We start from the raw sequence: 21,108 nt of genomic DNA, 5'->3' as shown, positions 1-21,108 counted from the left end.
TTACTCTTAATGAGGATGGTGAAAAGTTTTTCAATTTTGTATATTCTTTCAAAGAACCAGCTTTTGGTTTTATTTATAGTTTGTATTGTTTTATTTTTTAAGATCTGCTTTTGTTTGCTTCTGCTCTGATCATAATTATTTTCTTCCTGTTACTCACTTTGCCTTTGTTAGTTCTTTGGGCTAGTTCCTTTAGGTATAAGATTAAATTATTTATTTGAGATTTTCCTTGATTATTTGGGTAGGCATGTATTGCTATGAATTTCTCTCTTCTGTCTGTTTTTGCTGTGTCCCATAAATTTTGGGTTGTTTTGTTGTCATATTCATTTGTCTCAATGTATATTTTTATTCCTTTCTTGATCATGTGGTTAGTTCATTTATTGCTTAGGAACTTGTTGTTTAGACTCCATGTGTTTGTGTGTTCTTTAGTTTTGTTCTTGTAATTGATTTCTAGTTTCTTAGCATTGTGATCAGAAAAGATGTTTGATATGATTTAAATCTCATTAAATTTATTAATACATATTTTCTGGCTTAACATGTGATCTATTTTAGAAAATGTTCCTTGTGCACTTGAAAAGAGTGCACATTCTGCTGCTTTGGCATAAAATGTTCTAATTTTTTAAAAATATACTTTTATTTATGTCAGAGAAAAAGTGAAAGGGAGAGAGAGATAGAGATATCCATGATGAGAGAGAATCACTGATTGGCTGCCTCCCGCACACCTCACACTGGGGATTGAGCCTGAAACCCTGGCATGTGTCCCAAGTGGGAATTGAACCTTGATCTCTTGGCTGACATTCAACCACTGAGCCACACAGGGTGGGCTAAAATTTTTAATTAAATCCATCTTGCTTAATGTGTCATTTAAGGCCACTCTTTCCTGTGTTATGTGGGATATCAGAAAATCAACAGAATGGAGCAAATGATTCACCTAATTAATGGAGATTCATATTTGACACCAGTGCTGAGCCTGGGCCCACTCAGCTAGAGGCACGGGCACACCAAGGCCAGCCAACATGCACTTGGGGCCTGCAGATCTTTCAGAGTTAAACAAACAAACAAAAAAAAAAAAAAAAACAGTCTGGGGCCAAAGATCCTCTGGCAATGAGGGAGTTGAGTGGGTGGGGTTTCAAGGAGTCATCAGTGTGGATTAATCATCAGTGTGGATTAATAGGTGTTCACCATCTTAACACAGATTCAGATTTGGCCCTGACTGTGGGGGAGGGCTCAATCCTGCTGTGTGGGTGGAAGGCTCAATAAAGGGACACTGGTGACTGCCCCTCCAACGCTAGCCCTAAAGCCACACAACTCACTTTCTCCCTTCATGTCTCTGATTCCTTCCCAGCCATAGTTACTCTGGTGGAGAGGAGAGTGAGCGCTCGCTAGTGAGTGAAGCTGTACGTGGGCCTTTTAACAGGACTTCATGAATTTTTATCATTCATTCTGATTTAGATTCCTGTTATTTATTTTTCTTTCCTGGGTACTTTGGTTAGAACTTCCGCTACTGTGTTGCCTAGAATGGTGAGAATGGGCATGCTTATATTGATCCTGATCACGAAGGAAAAGCTTTTGAACTGTCATCATCCTATATAACAAAAGCCTAATATGCAAATTGCCCCCTCGACTGTAGTTCCCTTGGGAGTTCGACCACTTGACCAGTCACTATGACGTGCACTGACCACCAGGGGGCAGACACTCAAACCAGTAGATTAGCTTGCTGTGGGTGCTGGTGGGCTGGACTGGAAAGTGAGGTGAGAGCCATCAGGAAGCTCCCAGGGTTTGGCATGAGCCCCTAGCGGAGGCGGAAGGGGGCAGGCACCAGGAGGTTACCAGGTGGCATGGGAGGCTGCTACCCATGATCTGAGAGCCATGGACTGTGCAGCCCTCAGTAGCCTGTGGCATTCTCAGTGCGCAATTTATAATCGTCAGAGCTGCTTCTTTTTATTTGTTAAGTTTCACTAACTATTCCAGGAGACTGGGTAGCACCATTACAGGGTATGGCCGGGCACGCTAGCCCGAGGCCAAGGGGTGGCCTCGGGCTCCCAGGGACGCAGCAGAGAGGGGGGCAGGGCTGATTTGGAGAAACCGAGTCCAAAATTTGAAAGGAAGCTGGAGACAGTGAGGAGCCTGGTGCCTCTCCCATGGGACAGGCTCCACGTTCCTCCCTTCTCCTTCCCCATGACCTGTCACCCCAGCTCTCTTCTGAAGCCCTGCCTGTGCTCACCCAGCACAGCCCCGCCCCTCCCCACACAGCATTTGGGGAGCTCCGCCCCCGGAGGAGAAAGGGGAAACTGCAAACAGGAGGTTGCAGGAGGAGGGAGCAGAAAAGGGCCCACCAAGTTAGATGGAGGGGAAGGAGGGAGAGACCCCACAGGACTGGGGACAGAGATGGGCAGGGAAGGAGGGCCATGCAGAAGTGTCACCCTTGGTTGAAGTAGAAATCCTGATCCCATTTTACAGACCCCAGCAAAGTGTGTGTGTATGTGTGTATGGGCGAAGACAAAAGAGGGTGTGAGGGGACTGGGTGGATGGAGAGCAATGTTTGATTCAGGGCCTATTTACTTTTATTTTTGTTAATATATTTTTATTGATTTCAGAGAGGAAGGCAGAGGGAGAGAGAGATAGAAACATCAATGATGAGGGAGAATCGATCTGCTGCCCCCTTCATGCCCCCTACTGGGGATTGAGCCCACAACCCAAGAATGTGCCCTTGACCAAATCAAACCCAGGACCCTTCAGTCCACAGGCCGTGGCTCTATCTACTGAGTCAAACCACCTAGGGTGACCCATGGCCTATTAAAAACCGCTGCAGTAGGCTAAGCAGGGTCTTACCATGATGGTGTTACGTGATAATGAGGGTGTCTCTCCTTATGTTGGGGTAATTGGAGCTACAGCAAAGTAAAGACACACCCATGGAGTCTGCAAAGGCTTTCCATGCACATGATGCAATATACTTCTTGTGGCAGCTGAGGAGGATGAGCAGAGCCTGGGAAGGACATGAGGTCTCCAAGAACAGGGGCTGGAGGGAAAGTGTGTGCTGAGCATCTGCACTATGAGTTACAATTTATATATGTGTATATATATATATATATGTATATATATATATATATATCCATCCTATCTAATAATAGAGAAACATGGTAATTAACCATAACTTTGCTACCCTTCCCATTGGCTAATCAGCGAGATATGCAAATTAACTGCCAGCCATGATGGCGGCCAGCAGCCAGACAGCTGAAGTGAACAGGAGGATTGCTTGCTCCAGTGACGGAGGAAGCCAACGTTCCCTGCCTGCCGCAGCCCAGCTCTGAGCTTGCTCTCTAAGAAACAATGTTGCAAATATAGAAGCTAAACAAAACCCAGAAACCTGCTTTCAGTCAGCCAGAATCTCAGAGCTGGAGTCTCAACAAAGTTTCAAATACAGAAGGTAAACAAAGCCCAGAAACCTGCTTTCAGCAGCAGAGGTCTCAGAGCTGGAGCCAAGCCTCAGAGCTAAAGCTGGCTTTCAGCTCCAGTGACAGCCATAGAAGCTAAATAAATCCCAGAATTAAAAAAAAAGAAAAAAAGGAGAGGTTGGGAGCTTCAGTCACCCGCCAGCCTGAAAACGGCCCTCAGCCCCTCATCCAGACTGGCCAGGCACCCCAGTGGAGACCTCCACCCTGAAGGGGGTGTGACCAGCTGCAAACAGCCATCATTCCCTCACCCAGGCTGGCCAGGGACCCCAGTGGGTACCCCCACCCTGAAGGGGGTGTGACAAGCTGCAAACAGCCATTACCCCCTCACCCAGGCTGGGCAGGCACCCCAGTGGGGACCCCAACCCTGAAGGGGGTGTGACCAGATGCAAACAGCCATCATCCCCTCACCCAGGATGGCCAGGCACCCAAGCAGGACCCCCACCCTGATCCAGGACACCCTTCAGGGCAAACCAGCCAGCCCCCACCCGTGAACCAGGCCTCTATCCTATATAGTAAAGGGGTAATATGCCTCCCGGCACCAGGATCAGCGGAGCTGTGAGGCCTCCCAGCACTGGGATCAGTGGAGCCACAAGGCCTCCTGGCCCCTGGAGCAGCGTGACAGGGGGCAGCGCCCAAACCCCCTGATCACCCTGTGGCTCTGTGTGTGACAGGGGGCGGGGCCACAACCTCCCTATCCGCCCTGCTCTGTGTGTGACAGGGTGCGGCGCCCCAACCCCCCTATGGGCCCTGCCTTGAGTGTGACAGGGGGCAGCGCCCCAACCCCCCAAATCGGCCCTACCCTGAGCGTAACTGGGGGTCGAATTGCAACCTCCTGATCTGCCCTGCTCTGTGCATGACAGGGGGCGGCGCCCCAACTCCCCAATCGGCCCTGCTCTGAGCCTGACCAGGGGCTGCAGGGCAGGCACCTAGGGATTGGGCCTGCCCTCTGCCAACCAGGAACGGGCCTAAGCCAGCAGGTCGTTATCTCCCGAGGGGTCCCAGACTGTAAGAGGGATACCCCCGCCCCACCAGTGCACAAATTTTTGTGTACCGGGCCTCTCATATATATATATATATATATATATATATATATATATATATATATGCTAAGTGTCTGACCGACAGTTGACCCGACTGGTTGCTATGACATGCACTGACCACCAGGGTGAAGATGTTCTGACCGGTAGGTTAGCTTGCTGCTGGGGTCTGGCTGATTGGGGCTGGGTGAGATGTGGCCAGACATGCCCTGGAGCCCTCTCGTGGTCCCTCCTGTGGTCTTTCCCCAGCCACTGGGCCAGATAATCCCCCGATTGTGGCAAGGCTGAGGGACCCCACCCGTGCACAAATTTATGCACTGGGCCTCTAGTTGATTATAATGTTGACTGGGAGCTAGTCATATGTAGTCTTGATTATGTTGAAGTACACTTTTTTCTATAGCAAGTTTATTAATAATGTTTATCATGAAAAATTAATTTCTGTGTCTGTTTAGATGACCATATGATTTTATTTTTATTATATTAATAAAATGTATCACATTGATTGATTTTCATCCCTGTAAAGAATTTGAGTTCCTCATGGTGTATTATTCTTTTAATGTGCTATTAAATTCAGTTTGTTTGTATTTTGCTGAGAATTTTTGCATCTATTTGCATAGGTATATTGGCCTCTTGTTTACTTTTCTTGTGTATTTGTCTGGTTTTGTATTAGGATAGTGCTGGCATTGTAAAATGTGTTTGGAGTGATTTACTCTTAGAGTCTTTAATTTTAAAAAAGAGTTTGAAAAGAATTGACAATAATTCTTCTTTAAATATTTAATAGAAATTGTTGTGAAACATTTGGTTCTGTGATTTTATTTTGCGGTGGTTTTTATTATTGTTCAATCACCTTATTTGTTATTTTCCATTAAAATTTTCATTTACATTTGATTCAGTCTTGGTAGGTTTTAAACTTATAGAAAATTATTCATATCTTTGTTATCTAATTTATTGACATATAATTGTTCATGGTAGTCTCATGAGCCTTTTTAATTTCTGGGTAACTGTTTAATATCTTCTCTTTAATTTATGATTCTGTTTATTTGAGTCCTTTCATTTTTTTCAGTTTAGTTTAGCTAAAGATTTATTAATTTTGTTTATCTTTTCAAAGAATCAACACTTTCATTTTTTAAAATTTTCTATTGTTTTCCTCTTTATTTTTGTTCTGATCTTCTTTTTCACTCATGTAAATGATTATTTTAATTTTTTTCTTACTCCCAAGTCCACCAGTGCATCCTCACATTATCTATATGTTAAGTCAACAATCTTGTTTCTTTATTTGAGAAAACCTCACCCAAAGATGTGTTATAATTAATTTTATAAATAGAGGAAGAGAGAGGGAGAGAGGAAAATATTGATATGATAGAGAAACTTTAATCAGTTGCCTCCCATAAGCACTCGAACAGGTTTGTTCAGGTTACCTCCCATATGCACCTCAATAGGGTTTCAAACCCACAACCTGGGTGTGTGCTCTGACTGGGAATAGAAACCATGACCCTTCTGTGCACAGGTAAATGAGCCACTATGGTCAGGGCCCTTGTTTCATATTTTAATGAGAAAATAAAAGTCATCAGAAGATTGTTATAAGAATCCTCCCACACATAAAACCACTAAGTGTATCTGGATCCTTTTAACCTATATTTCCTTCATTTTATATAGATGAGTCATTCATCATCTTAGTTAAGTACTTTTTTGAGATTCCAAAATGGCCAATGACACAATATCAGGACTAAACTGGATTTACAACAAAAATACAGAAAAAAATAATCCTGAATAATTAACTGAAAACTAGCAGGAGAGAACCCTGATAACCAAGGACAGAATGTAGAGACCACATAGAGACTGGCAGGAGGTGCAGAGGTGCAAAAGGGCTGGCTGGGCTCCCACACACAGTGGCTGAAGTTCTGTAGGGAATATCAGCAATTGGGGGGAGGGTCCCACTGAGAACTCTGGGGTCTAAACCCCAAGCTTGCCTCTCCCATCCCAGAGCACCAGAATGAGAAAGGTGCCCACACAACTTCCGGCTGTTAAAAGCAGCAAGGGAGAGACAGCTGGAAATGCAGTCACCTTCTTAAAGGGCTAATGCACAAAATTTTGTGTGCACCCACTTACCTTCATGTCTGGTAGGGGGAGGGCAGAGTGGACTGGAGCTGTGTGAGCAGGAGCCAGTGTTGGGGATTCTCGAGTTATACCTTAGAAGGAAGATACCCCAGTTTCCTGTGCTGAGTCATTCCCTCATAATACAGAAGACATCTTTCTCCAGCAGACCCTTACCATCCAGGCAGCTTTTGCCTTGGGGGAGAAATTGCCCCACCATATTGGAAAAACCCTTGCCCCACCCTATGGAGTTTCTCAGGCCCATTAAGAGGCTGAATATAACAATCAGCCTGCTGGCAGAAGCAATTGACTAGCCCAGTTGGAATACCTCTTGCCCCACCCTGTGGTCAATAGCCTGAGGCTAATAAAATCTGAGAGTGAATGGTACTACAGGCAGAGGGTTTCTGGAGGCTTTTGAGTCTTTGCCTGATCTAATACCAGGCCCAGGATTAGGTTCTTTCCAAAGGCACCCACCCCCAGAAGAGGGAGCCACAAACTGTGGATTGCTGATAGCTCCAAATTTGCACTTAGGGCCAGTCACAAATAGTGTCTAACATTGTCCTGCACCACAGATTGGGAGTTGTAGCAGATCTACCTAACACAGAGACACAAACCCAAGTAGGCAGACAAAATGGGGAGACAAAAAACAAACAAAAACAAAACAACCAACAAATCCCAAATGAAAGAACAAGAGGATTCCCCAGAAGAAGAGCAAAATGAAATGGAGATAAGAGATTTATCAGACATAGAGTTCAGAAGAATGATGGCTAAGATATTCAACAGCATGAGAAAAGACTAGTAACTATGAAGAATGACATAGTACTAATAAAGAACACACTGGAATAAATACTCAGCAGATTAGGGGAAGCCAAGGATCAGATCAGTGATTTAGAAGATAGGGTAGAAAAAAATCACTCAAATAGAGAAACAAAAAGAAAAAAATAAATAAAAACAGGATGAAAAATTAAGGGAGCTGTGGGACAACATGAAACATAACAATATTTGAGTCATAGGAGTACCAGAAGGTAAAGAAAGACAGCAAGAGATAGAGAACGTTTGAAAAAATAATGGCAGGAAACTTCCTTAACATGGTGAAGGAAAAATCACACAAGTTCAGGAGGCACAGAGAGTCCCACGTAAGAAGAAGACACATTGAGCCTGGTAGGCGGGGTGAAGACAAGAAACAGACTGGTCCTACACCCACTGTGGCAGTGAAAAATTGAGAGAAATATCTCATCTGGGAAAGCACCACTGAGGAGTGAGGGGTCCTAGCTCTGCACAGAAACCTCAGCCCAGAGCTCCAGTGCCAGGAAGAGAAAACCTCGTGAATTCTGGCTGTAAAAACCAGTAGAGATTATGCTTGAGTAAGATGAGGGTTTCTGGAGTCCCAGGTGTTCCTCTTAAAGGGCTCATGCACTGACTTACACAAACTCACTCTCTCTGAGCTCTAGCACTGGGGCAGCAGCTCCAAAGATGCCAGGGACATGTGAGGAGGAACTGAAATGTTTGACATCAGGGCAAAAGCTGGAGAAGCAGCTTTCTTCCAGACAGAAATGCTGGTAGAGGCCATAGTTTCTTTGCTGAGCCCTCTCCCCCGCCCCCCATAAAGCCCATACACAGGTGCCATATCTGAGTCTCCATAAATCTGGCTAACACAGTTTTTGCCTGGGTGATTTCTGAGACCCTGCTCCACCCAAATAGTGCACCCAGCCAACCCCCTTTCAGTGGCTTTTCCATATGAATGGCCTATCTTGGCTCATGCTTTAGATTTTCTTAAAACCTCTCAACCAAATAGTATCTAACATCTGTATACCCCATGCTTCTTGCTAAGTGGACCTAGGCTTGACACTAGCAGCAGCCAGGCTTGGTTCTCACCTTGGCCTCTCTTGGGTACTTTCAAACCTAGCAAAAGTATCAGCCATCCTCAGATTGCTTTGTTGTTCATGTGGGTGGCCCAAAGCAAGGCACAGGCAGTTGGCCCCAGAGACAACACATCCAGTGAGCAGCTTCATAACATTCCTGGGCCACACCCAAACACCTCTACTAATGATATACTCAAGGGGTAAAATCGGTGGATACCTGAGCCTCACTGAAATGTGCAATCCTTTGTGAGGTTGATCCCTGCATAGCAGATCTTCCAAGGTTTTCATGAATAGTCCTTACAACCAATCAACCTGGGGGTGAATCCCTCCTATGGACATACCAACATCAATTAAGACTAAGTTACTGCCCAAACGGGGGTGCACCTGGAGCTGTGAGATTGTGTGGAAGGCTGTGCCACCAGGACCTATAGAAAACTACTATAAAAGGCCACTCTACCAAGGCTGTGAGACATAACAACTCTACCTAATACATAGAAACAAACATAGAGACTAAGAAAAATGAGGAGACAAAGAAAGGTCATATATATATATATATATAAACTTTAGAAAGAGAATTAAACAAATGGAAACAAACAATCTACCTGATACAAAGCTAAAACACTTGTTATAAGTACGTTTAATGAACTTAGGAGAAGACTAGAAAAATGTAGTGAGTACTTCAGCAAAGATATAGGAAACAAAAATAGAGATAGAAAACATTTTTAAAAAGTCAGAAATAAAGACTATACTAACTGAAATGAAGAATACATTTTATCTGATCAATAGTAGAGTAGATGGAGCAGAGGATTAAATTAGTTATTTGAAAGATGAGGTAGCAGAAAATACCCAGTCAGAACAGCAAAAATAAAAAAAAAAATCCAAAAATGAGAATATCATATGAAGTCTTTGGGACAACTTCAAGTGTACAAACATTCATAACAATGAGGTGCCGGAAGGAGAGAGAGGGAGAGGCATAAACTGAAAACCTGTTTTGAAAAATAAAGAGGAGAAAATGCCCTCAACCTAGTGAAGAAAATATTCATATAATTCCAGGAAGTGCAGAGAATTTCAGACAAGATGATCCCAAAGAGACCCACACTGACACATCATAATTAAAATGCAAAAGATGAAAGATAAGGAGAGAATCTTAAAAGCAACAAGAAAAAAGCAGTTACCTATAATGGAGCTCCCATAAGACTGTCAGCTGTTTTCTCAACATAATCTTGCAGGCAAGAAATAATTAAAGTAATGAAATGCAAGGACCTAAAACCAAAATTACTCTACCCAGCAAAGCTATCATTTAGAATAAAATGACAGATAAACAGATTTCTAGACAAGAAAAAACTAAAGAAGGTCATTACCACCAAACAAGTATTACAAGATATGATAAAGTCTTTAAGAAGATGAAGAAAAAAAAGGTAAAAAAATAATAATATGATGGCAATAAATTCATATCTATTAACATTCACTTTAAGTGCAAATTGATTAATTGCTCCAATCAAAAGACATGAATGCTGAATGTATGAAAAAAGAAGAACCTTTCATATCTACACTAATAACAAACAAATATGTAAATTGACTGTACCTTCGCAACTCCCCACAGCCAATCAGGAGGGAATATGCAAATTAGCGGGACAAAGATGGCTGCAGGAGGCTTGGGTCGCCCCGGCAATGGAAGAAACCAAGCTTCCTGCCTGACTGGGCCAGCCGTTGAAGGAGGGGCCTGTGGGTGGCAGCCACAGAGCAAGCTGGAGCAAGCCGGAGGTTTCAGTCGCCTGGGCCGGCCACTGAGGGAAGGGTCTGCAAACGGCCCTCAACCCCTCACCCAGGCTGGTCACACCACCATCGGGGTGAGGGTCCCCACTGGGGGGCGTGGTCAGCTTGCAAACAGCCATCATCCCCTTACCCAGGCTGGACAGGCATCCCAGTGGGGACCCTCACCCCATGGGGGCATGGACGGCCTGCAAACTGCCCCAGCCCCTCGCCCAGGCCAGCACTGTCCCCAGTGGGGTCTCCCACCCCAATAGTGGCATGGCTGGCCTGCAAACCACCTCAGGTCCCTGCCCCCCAAGGGAACTCCCACCCTGATCCAGGACACCCTTCAGGGTAAACCAGCTATCTCCCACCCATGCACCAGGCCTCTATCTATACTAATAAAAGGGTAATATGCTAATTAGACTGGGAGACCTTCCAGGAGACCTTCTGGACGTTCTGCTGGACAAAGCCATGGTAGCAGGGCCGAGGTAGAGGCGGTTAGGGGCCAAGAGGGGAGGGCAGTTGTGGGTGATCAGGCAAGAAGGGACAGCAGTTGTTGGTGATCAGGCTGGTGGGGGAGGCTGTTGGGGTGATCAGGCCGGCAGGGGGGATCAGTTGGGGGTGAGCAGGCTGGCAGGGGGCAGTTGGGGGTGAGCAGGCCAGCAGGGAGGGTTGGTGGGGGTGATCAGGTTGGCAGGGGGGCAGTTGGGGTCAAGCAGAATGGTGGGATTCAGTTGGGGGCAAGCAGGCCAACATGCAGAATGGTTATGGGCAATCAGGAAGGAAGGCAGGCAAGCGGTTTTGGAGCCAGCAGTCACGGATTGCGAGAGGGATGTCCGACTGCCAGTGAGACTGAGCCTAAACCAGCAGTCGGACATCCCTATCACCATCCAGGACTGCTGTCTCCTACCGCTCACCTGCCTGCCTTCCTGATTGCCCCTAACTGCTTCTGCCTGCCAGCCTGATCACTCCCTAACCACTCCCCTGCTGGCCTGACTGCCCCCAACTGCCCTCCCCTGCTGGCCCAGCAACCCCCAACTGCCCTCCTCTGCCAGCCTGGTCACCCCCAACTGCCCTCCCCTGCTGGCCTGGTCACCCCTAACTGCCCTCCCCTGCTGGCCATCCTGTGGCTGTGGGCGCTGCCATCTTTGAGAGCAGGAAAGCCAATTAGCATATTCCCTCCTTATTGGCTGTGGGCACTGCCAAATTTGCTATGGCCTGAGGGTCAATTAGCATATTCCCTCTTTATTAGATAGGATACGCATCGCCCATGGACACAGACAATAGACAGTTGAAGGTCTGGATAGGGGAGGATTAGTGGAGGGGGACAAGGGAGTGGGGATGGTGGACATCTGTAATACTCTCAACAATAAAATAAATTAAAAAAAGAAGTGCAAATTGGTAGTTGCAAAATTCATAAGGATATAAAACACAGCATAGGGATTATCCTATACAATAAAAGCCCAGCAACCATTACAGTGTAATGAACAGAACAACCAATGACCAGACCATCAGCTGATAGCTTTGATGAGCACTGATCCAAACCCTGCTGTTGGCACCCTGACAGCCCCGAATCCTGTTCAACTGTACCCTGAACCCTGAACCCTGACAGCAGGAAGAAGGGGGCCCCATTCCTTGTGGAATTGGCTTGGTCAGCAGATCAGAGGATTCTGCTTATAGTAAACTAGAGGCCTGTTGCACGAAGAGATTCATGCAATAGGCCTTCCCTTCCCTTGGCTGCTGGCACCGGTTTGCCTCTGGTACCCAGGACCCAGGCCTTCGCTCTGGCCGGGCTCTGGCTGGAGCCGGAGCCAGCCCTGGGTTCATCCAGCTTCGCTCCGCCAGCTCCAGAACCGTCCTGCCTCACTGCTCCGGTCCCAGGGCCGTCCGGGTTTGCTCCACCAGCTCCGGAACCATCCTGCTTTGCTGCTCCGGCCCTGGGGCTGCTCGGCTTTGCTGCTCTGGTCCTGGGGCCCTCCAGCATCGCTGCTCCAGTCCCGGGGCCGCCCAGCATCTCTGCTCAGGCCCTGGGGCTGTCCAGCTTCGTACCGCTGGCTCCGGAACAGTTCAGCTTCGCTGTTCTGGTCCTGGGGCCCTCCAGCTTCGCTGCTCTGTCCCCAGGGCCCTCCGGCATCCCTGCTCTGGCCCTGGAACTATCCGGCTTCGCTGCTCTGGCCCCAGAACCATCTGGCTTCGCTCTGCTGGCCTCAGGGCCATCCAGCTTCGCTGCTCCGGCCCCGGGGCTGTCCAGCTTTGCTCCGTTGGCCCCAGGGCCATCCGGCTTTGCTCCGCCACTTGGAGTCTACGTATGCAAATTAACCACCATCTTTGTTGGTGGTTAATTTGCATATCACACTGATTAGCCAATGGGAGATGTAGCAAAGGTGCAGTCAATTATCATGTTTGTCTATTATTAGATAGGATGGTTAGTAAAAATTGGAGATGGCAAACTTGATAGCAGTTTGCATTTAGGAATGGATAGTATTGCAATCCCCCGTGAAATGATTTGTAACAGATCTATTATTGAAGCTACCTTTGGAAATAGTATATCTATAGATAATATTAAAAATATATCTAAACATGCAATTCTTTGTCCTAAAAATGAGCACATTCATAAATTAAATGAAGAAATTTTGGATATACTCGATGGAGATTGTCACACCTATTTGAGTGATGATTCCATCGATTCAATGGATGATGCTGAAAAGGAAAATTTTCCCATTGAATTTCTTTATAGTATTACACTTTTGGGAATGCAGTGCCATAAATTAAAATTGAAAGTAGGTGCAATCATCATGCTACTGAGAAATCTTAATAGTAAGTAGGGTCTTTGTAATGTTACTAGATTTATTATCAAAAGATTGTGACTTAACATAATCGAAACTGAAGTATTAACAGGATCTGTAGAAGGAGAGGTTGTTCTGATTCCAAGTATTGATTAGTCACTGTCTGACACTGGCCTCCCATTTAAATTAATTTGAAGACAGTTTCCCATGATGCCAGCATTTGTGATGACAATTAATAAATCACAAGGACAAACTCTAGGCAGAGTAGGAATATTCCTACCCGAACCAATTTCCGGACATGGTCAGTTATATGTTGCTTTCTCTTGAGTTTGAAGAGTGTGTGATGTTAAAGTTAAAGTTGTAAATACTTTATCACAAGGGAAATTAGTCAAGCACTCTGAAAGTGTTTTTACTCTTAATGTGGTATACAGGGAGATATTAGAATAAGTTTAATCAATTTATCAGTCATTGTATCAATGTTGTTTTTATATCATGTTTTTGTTGTTTTTATATCATATCTTTGTTGTTATATCATGTTGTTATTTATTTATTAATAAATTTATATATTATTTTCATATACATTTTACTACTTATTTTTAATCTCTGACACTTCTATTGTAGAGAAAGTGTGAATAGCGATATTAAAATATTTCTTCTAATTAATTCCCTTTCAATGTGCATGAATTCATGCACCAGGCCACTAGTAGTCAATAACATAATAACTACATACAGTATCAGATTGGTACTAGATTTGTCAGGGTGATCATTTTGTAAGTTACATAAATGTCTGATTATGGGGCTGTACACCTGAAACTAATATAATATTATACTAGAGGTCTGATGCACAAAATTTGTGCCTGGGGGCAGGGGTCCCTCAGCCCAGCCTGCATCCACTTGCCGTCTGGGACCCCTCAGGAGATATCTGCCTGCCAGCTTAGGCCCGCTCCCCCTGGGGAATGGGCCTAAGGCGGCAGTCGGACATCCCTCTCGCAGTCCAGGGCTGTCCCAGTTAGGAATCCCTTGCTCTTTACCTCCCACCTGCAAGCAGAGGCAGGAGAGACTCCTGCCACCACCACTTCACTTGCCAGCCATGAGCCTGGTTTCTGGCTGAGTGGCACTCCCGCTGGCCCTGCCCCCTGATCACCACACTGCCGGTCATCTCCCTCTGCCCGCTGGCACCCGCCTTGGCTGGCCTGGCACTGCCCGCTCGCCAGCTCCGTTCCCCGCTGACCTGTTGTTCTGGAGTTCATTCCGCCATTCAGTCAATTTGCGTATTAGGATTTTATATAGATAGATGTCAACTGTCAGCTCAACATTTTTTTAAATATTAAAAAATAATTACTTTAAAATAAGAACTGCTGTACAATGAACTGAAAATTACCTTTTGCCTTAGAAGGGTCCATCTGCCTGTCAATCCAATAGAGGTCAAGTAAATGCTACTCATCTATGATCAGGCATTGTATCTTTTCATCTTCAAGTGTGCTGATCAATGGCTTAAATTTAACATTACTTTATTTAAATCACATTCCTCACTTTTCTGTTAGTAAAATTTCATTTAAGAAAAACTGAGCAAGCCTGATTCCCAAATCCATGTTCTTTCCTTGTCCCATGCTTCTTCTTAACTGTGAAATAAGGGCATTAGGTCAAATGCTCCACTTAACTTTTCACATCTGTTCCACCCTTAAATGTATTTCTTCATAGTAGTTTTAGATTTGTGCTTTCATTCTTCTCCTTCTCTGCATATGAATGTATACCTATGAGCACAATTACACACCCTCACACACACAGAATGTGTAACTTGGCTTGATTATTAATTTATACTTATGTCAGACATAACCAGAGTATGTTTTGATTTATGTAAAATGAGGCAAAATCCTACATTCTATTTTGTGATATAGTAAAGTCTTACCCTTCAGGTGGCAGAACTTATTCTAAAAATAAATTTTATTTCAGCAAATCACAATACATAACTATGTCCGTCATAGATTCTGTGGCCAAAGTTTGGCCTCTGTGAGTCAAGTGGACCAGATTTCCCTTGCTCTCACTTTGCTTTCTATATCCACATAATTTTAAGTGTCCCTAATTTTTATGGTTACCCTGCCATGTAGAATTCTATATTTTTATTTGTTTGAGACAGTGTAATTATCTGTAAAATTAAATATTCAGCCAAATATGCTTCTTGCCCTCATGTGTTTTAATAAATTTTACTTTGCCAAAGTCTGTCAAATGGTGTTTGTGAAGACATAGTTTTAATCATTTTTTCTTATCTATCTACATTACTTCCCTTTGATGAAATAAGTCAGTGTTGAGCAAACTTCCTTAATATCAAATTTGTGAAATTGTAGGTTTGTCATTATTATATTTTTTATTCAATGTACATAGACTTTATCAACTACTACATGCATTTTATAATTAACAAAGTAAAAATATCTCCCTTAATGGATTTGAATTTAATGTATTTTTTTAATTTTTATTTTATTATGTTAATTTATTGGGGTGACATGGTTAATAAATTGGTATAGGTTTAAAGTGTACAATTCTATAATACATCATTTGTATATTGCATTGTGTGCCCAAAGTCATTTTTTAATATACATATATATGTTTTACTGATTTCAGAGAGGAAGGAAGAGGGAGATAACGATAGAAACATTAATGATGAGGAAGCATCACCCATCGGCTGCCTCTGGAACTCCCCCTTCTGAGGATTGAGCTGGAACCTGGGCGTGTGTCTTGATTGGGAATTGAACCCTGATTTCCTGGTTCATAGGTTGACACTCACTGAGCCACAGTAACTCAAGTCATATTTTTACCATTTTTTTTTTATTGATTAAGGTATTACATATGTGACCTTATGCCCCTATTGCCCCCCACCCCCACTGCTCGTGCCCTCACCCCCCAAGTGTCTGTGTCCATTGTTTATGCTTATATGCATGCATACAAGTCCTTTGGTTGATATCTCCCTCCTCCTTCCACCTTCCCTCTGAGGTTCAACTGTCTGATCGATGCTTCTCTGTCTCTGGATCTATTTTTGTTCATCAGTTTATGTTGTTCATTATATTCCACAAATGAGTGAGATCACATGATATTTATCTTTCTCTGACTGGCTTTTTCAACTTAGCATAATACACACCAGGTCCATCCATACTGTTGCAAATGGTAGGAGTACCTTCCTTTTTACAGCAGCATAGTATTCCATTGTGTAGATGTACCACAGTTTTCTAATCCATTCCTCTGCTGATGGGCACTTAGGCTGTTTCCAGATCTTCCCTATAGTAAATTGTGCTGCTATGAACATAGGGATGCATATATCCTTTGTGATTGGTGTTTCTGGTTTCTTGGGATATATTCCTAGAAGTGGGATTACTGGGTCAAATGGGAGTTCCATTTTTAGTTTTTTGAGGAAACGCCATACTGTTCTCCATAGTGGCTGCACCAGTCTGCATTCCCACCAGCAGTGCACAAGGGTTCCTTTTTCTCCACATCTTGCCATCATTTGTCATTTGTTGATTTGTTGATGATAGCCAGTCTGACAGGTGTGAGATGGTACCTCATTGTCATTTTGATTTGCATCTCTCAGATGATTAGAGACTTTGAGCATGTTTCATATGTCTCTTGGCCTTCTGTATGTCCACTTTTGAAAAGTATCTATTTATGTCTGTTGCCCATTTTTTGATTAGATTGTTTATCTTCCTTTTGTTAAGTTGTATGAATTCCCTGTGAATGTTAAGTCGTCTTTTTCTGAGATTTTATTGTTAGTTTATAGGAACACAGTGAATTTTGTACATTTATTTTTCATCCTGCAACTTTAATATTTTAATTAATAAAGAGACAGCAAAACATACCTTTTGACTTATTTTATTGGAGTTGTTTGATTTCTGTATATGAATCATAATTCTAATATGTGCTTTTGAAATCCAGTTTTCTAAATGTCCGAATCAAATTAATTATAAAATTTGTTACAGGGATTTTATTTTAGGACTTGGAGACAGACAAAACAAAATCTAGTACTATCACTTGAATTTTCAGTGTTGATCATTCTAGTTTTGTCATAAGTACTCAAGGGTCCAGAAAGAGAATTTAGTGAAATAACTCTGACCTTCAAATTCAGACAGAAATTGATTTGAATCACAGAGGTTTATGGGCTTTCCTAAAATTTTCAAAGTTCTATCACCTATAAAATGTCAGTTTTGTTATTTGCAAAATGATAATAAACTACTTATTTATTAGTAAAAAATAGGTGATCCATCATCATGTGGAGTGTTATATCTTTATTGCTGAAAGTTTTACAGATGTCCCCTTTTCCACATAACCCCCTTTGAATTGTCAAGCCAGGAAAGCTAGATTATATTGCAAAACCCAAAAACGAAGACATTACATTTTCGTTGAGAGAAAAAGGGTTGTTTCTTATTCATGTGTTATGTCCACTGAATGCGGTCTGTCAGGGACGCCTCTCTCTGGAGCATTGCCAGTCTTCATAGGAAAGGAAAATCCATATCATCATCTACAAACAGGTGAAATGTTGTTGTTGCTCCAATCACATTACCTGTGCAAAGCTTCAGAGGCATAAGGGAGAGTTCTCTCACCATGTTCTTGGAAAGGAAAGAACTGGAATATTAAAAGAGCTGTAAATTTCCACACCACCTTTCTCCACCATAACCTAATAAAGAGTCACCGTAAGATGGCTCAGAGTTCTATAAGCGCAGACTACAACAACCAGAAAGCTGGCCTAACACTCCCTCATTGATGTGTGTGTCAACAGTAACTCACCACTGCTTATTCACTACATTTTATATCAGCACCTAGTTCATGCTAAAGAAGAAATATTTGTTTTTGCAATTAAATAAAATATGAGATTACAGTAAATATTAGACTTCATATGACAGTAATAATATATATTACAGCGGGGCCTTGACTTACGAGTTTAATTCATTCTGAGACCGAGCTCGTTAAGGAGCTCATTAAGGAGCTCGTTAAGGAGGTCCTTAACTCAAATTACTCTATCAACTCAATGCAAAAAATTGGCCGAGAGACAGCTGGTATCTCAAAAAACTCGTTAGTCAGGACACTCGTAAGTCAAGGCCCCACTGTATATACATACATATTAAGTTTCTTAATCATTAATACTAAAAACTTTTTTGCTCCGAAGCACCATCTATACTAATCTATACTAATAAAAGGATAATATGCTAATGAAGGCAGATGTCTTCCTGAGACCTTCCAGATGTCCTTCCTGATAAAGCCACAGTGGCTGTGAAGGGCTGAGGTATGGCTGTGAAGGGCCCAGGCTCAGGTCAGCAGAAGCAGTAGCAGCGGGATAATGGGGTCAGCACCTTTCCCTGATCAGCCAGGTCACCTCCTGCAGAGGGAGGCCAGACTGTGGGTTAGACCAGGGGCCAAGGCAGAGGCGGTTAGGGGTGATCAAGCCAGTAGGCAGAGGCAGTCAGGGGTAATCGGGGAGGCAGGCAGAGGGGTTAGGGGCAATCAGGCAAGCAGGCAAGCAGGCAGGCAGGCGAGTGGTTAGGAGCCAGCGGTCCTGGATTGAGAGAGGGATGTCCAACAGCCACAGCTATGGGGCCTAAACCAGCAGTCGAACGTCCCCTGAGAAGTCCAAGATTGGAGAGGGAGCAGGCCAGGTTGAGGGACCCCCGTCTGTGCACGAATTTCATGCACTGGGTCTCTAGTTAAATTGAAAAGGAATCCACTGAATGGGAGAATATATTTGCCAATGATACATCTGATAAGGGGTTAATATCCAAATTATATAAAGTACACATACAACTCAACAAAAAGAAAACAAACAATTCAATGGAAAAAATGGGCAGAAGACCTGAATAGACATTTCTCCAAAAAAGACATACAATGGCCAAGGGATATATGAAAAAATGCACAAAGTCACTAATCATCAGAGAAATGCAAATTAAAACCACAATGAGATATCACCTCACACCTGTCAGAATGGCTATCATCAAAAAACCAACCAACAAAAGTGCTGGCGAGGATATAGAGAAAAGGGAACACTAGTTCATTGCTGGTGGGAATGCAGATTGGTGCATTCACTATGGAAAACAGTATGGAGTTTCCTCAAGAAATTAAAATGGAACTTCCATTTGACCCAGGGATCCCACTTCTGGAAATATATTTTAAAAACCCCAAAACACCAATCAGAAAGAATATATGTACCCCTAGCTCATAGCTTAGTTATTTATAATAGCTAAGATCTGGAAACCACCCAAGGGCCCTTCAGTAGATGAATGGATAAAAAAGCTATGGGACATTTACACTATGGAATACTATGTAGCTGTAAAAAAGAGAGATCTCTTACCCTTTGGGACATCATAAATAGACCTGCAGAATATTATACTAAGTGAAATAAGCCAACCTAAGAAAGAAAAATATCATATGATCTCACTTATTTTTGGAATCTAATGAACAAGGTGAAATGACCAATAAAATAAGACCCGAAGCAGGGAGGCCTGGAACAGACTAACATACCTCAATGTGGGGTTGGGGGGACAAGAAGTGAGAAACCAAAGAATTTATATACACATATGCATAGCCCATGGACACAGGCAATAGGGTGGTGAAGACTTGGGGAGGGGCAGAAGCTTGGAGAGGGGGGAATGGGAGATTTCTGTAATACTTTCAACAATAAAGAATATATTTAAAAAAGTACATGATGAGAAATTAAAAAGTCAACCCACAGAGTGGGAGAAAATATTTGTAAATTATTTATCTATAAGGCCCTTATATCCAGAATATGTAAAGAATACTAAAAAATATGAAAAAGTATAACCTGATTTAAAAATGGGCAAAAAATTTCAACATATGAATGGCTAATGAGCACATTAAATGAGGTTCATCATCACTAGCTATTAATGAACTGCAAGTCAAACCCACAGTGAGATACCACATCACACCCAGTAGGAGGGCTATACATTTTAATAATAATAATAAATATCGGCAAGATGTGGACCAATTATAATCCTTAGAATTTGCTGATGGATATATAACACAGCACTGTTACAATGGTACATGTAAACACAGTTTTATATATATTTTTAAATGATGTTAAACATAGAATTTAAATAATATTCAGCAATTTCACACCTAAGTATCTACACAAGAAAGGGAACACATATGCTCACACAAAACACATGTTCATGCATGTTTATTGCAGCATTAGTCAACATACCCAAAAAGTGAAAACAACCAAAATGTCCATCAACTGATACAATGTGGTACGTCTACTCTTAGGATATTATTAAGACATAAGTAAGAGTGAAGAATATATCCTACAATATAGATGAACTTAAAAAACATTATATAAGTGAAAGAAGCCAGTCATACAAGAACACATTTTATATGAATCCACATCTATGAAATGTCGAGAATAGGAAAATCTTTGGAGATAAATGTAAATGAATTATTGCCTTGGAGTTTGGAGCCTAACTAATAAGGCATGGCATTGTTTTTTAGATTGTTGAAAATATTCTAAAATTAGAGTGTAGTGATGGTGTCACAGGTTTGTAAATACATTAAAATTCACTGTACACTTAAAACAGGTAAGTTATATGGAATATAAATGATATCTTAATAAAACCATGATAGCACAAATATTTTCTTAAGGTGGAGAGAATCCTTTCTATTATTTATTAGAAAATATATCTATCAAATATATATCCTGTTTCATCCTTAATATTTTTATGTAGATTTTCTTTATCCCAATTATTTGTGCATTTAAATATTTATTTATTTTATTTGTAAAATTAAATTTATTGGTGACATTGGTTAATAAGATTACATAGATTTCAAGTGTACATTTCTACAATACATAGTCTGTATACTGCATCATGTGCCCAACATCCCAAGTCAAGTCTTCTTCCATCACCATATACTTGCCTTCTTTACCCTTTACTACCCCCTCCACTCCCTTCCTTCTGGTAACCACCATACTATGTCTGTCTGTGTCTTTGACTTTCAGTTTTATATCCCACATATGAGTGAAATCTTATGTTTCTGAGTTTTTTCTGACTGACTTATTGCACTTAGAAATAAGACTATGTATATTGGGAAAGCCACATACTGGAGGAATTAACGGGCCCAGATTTACCAGACAAAA

This window comes from Myotis lucifugus, unplaced genomic scaffold, assembly GCF_000147115.1.
Source record: "Myotis lucifugus unplaced genomic scaffold, Myoluc2.0 scaffold_436, whole genome shotgun sequence".
NCBI classification, from domain to species: domain Eukaryota; kingdom Metazoa; phylum Chordata; class Mammalia; order Chiroptera; family Vespertilionidae; genus Myotis; species Myotis lucifugus.
The sequence above is the reverse complement of the archived record's forward strand: the minus strand, read 5'-3'. Positions refer to the sequence as shown.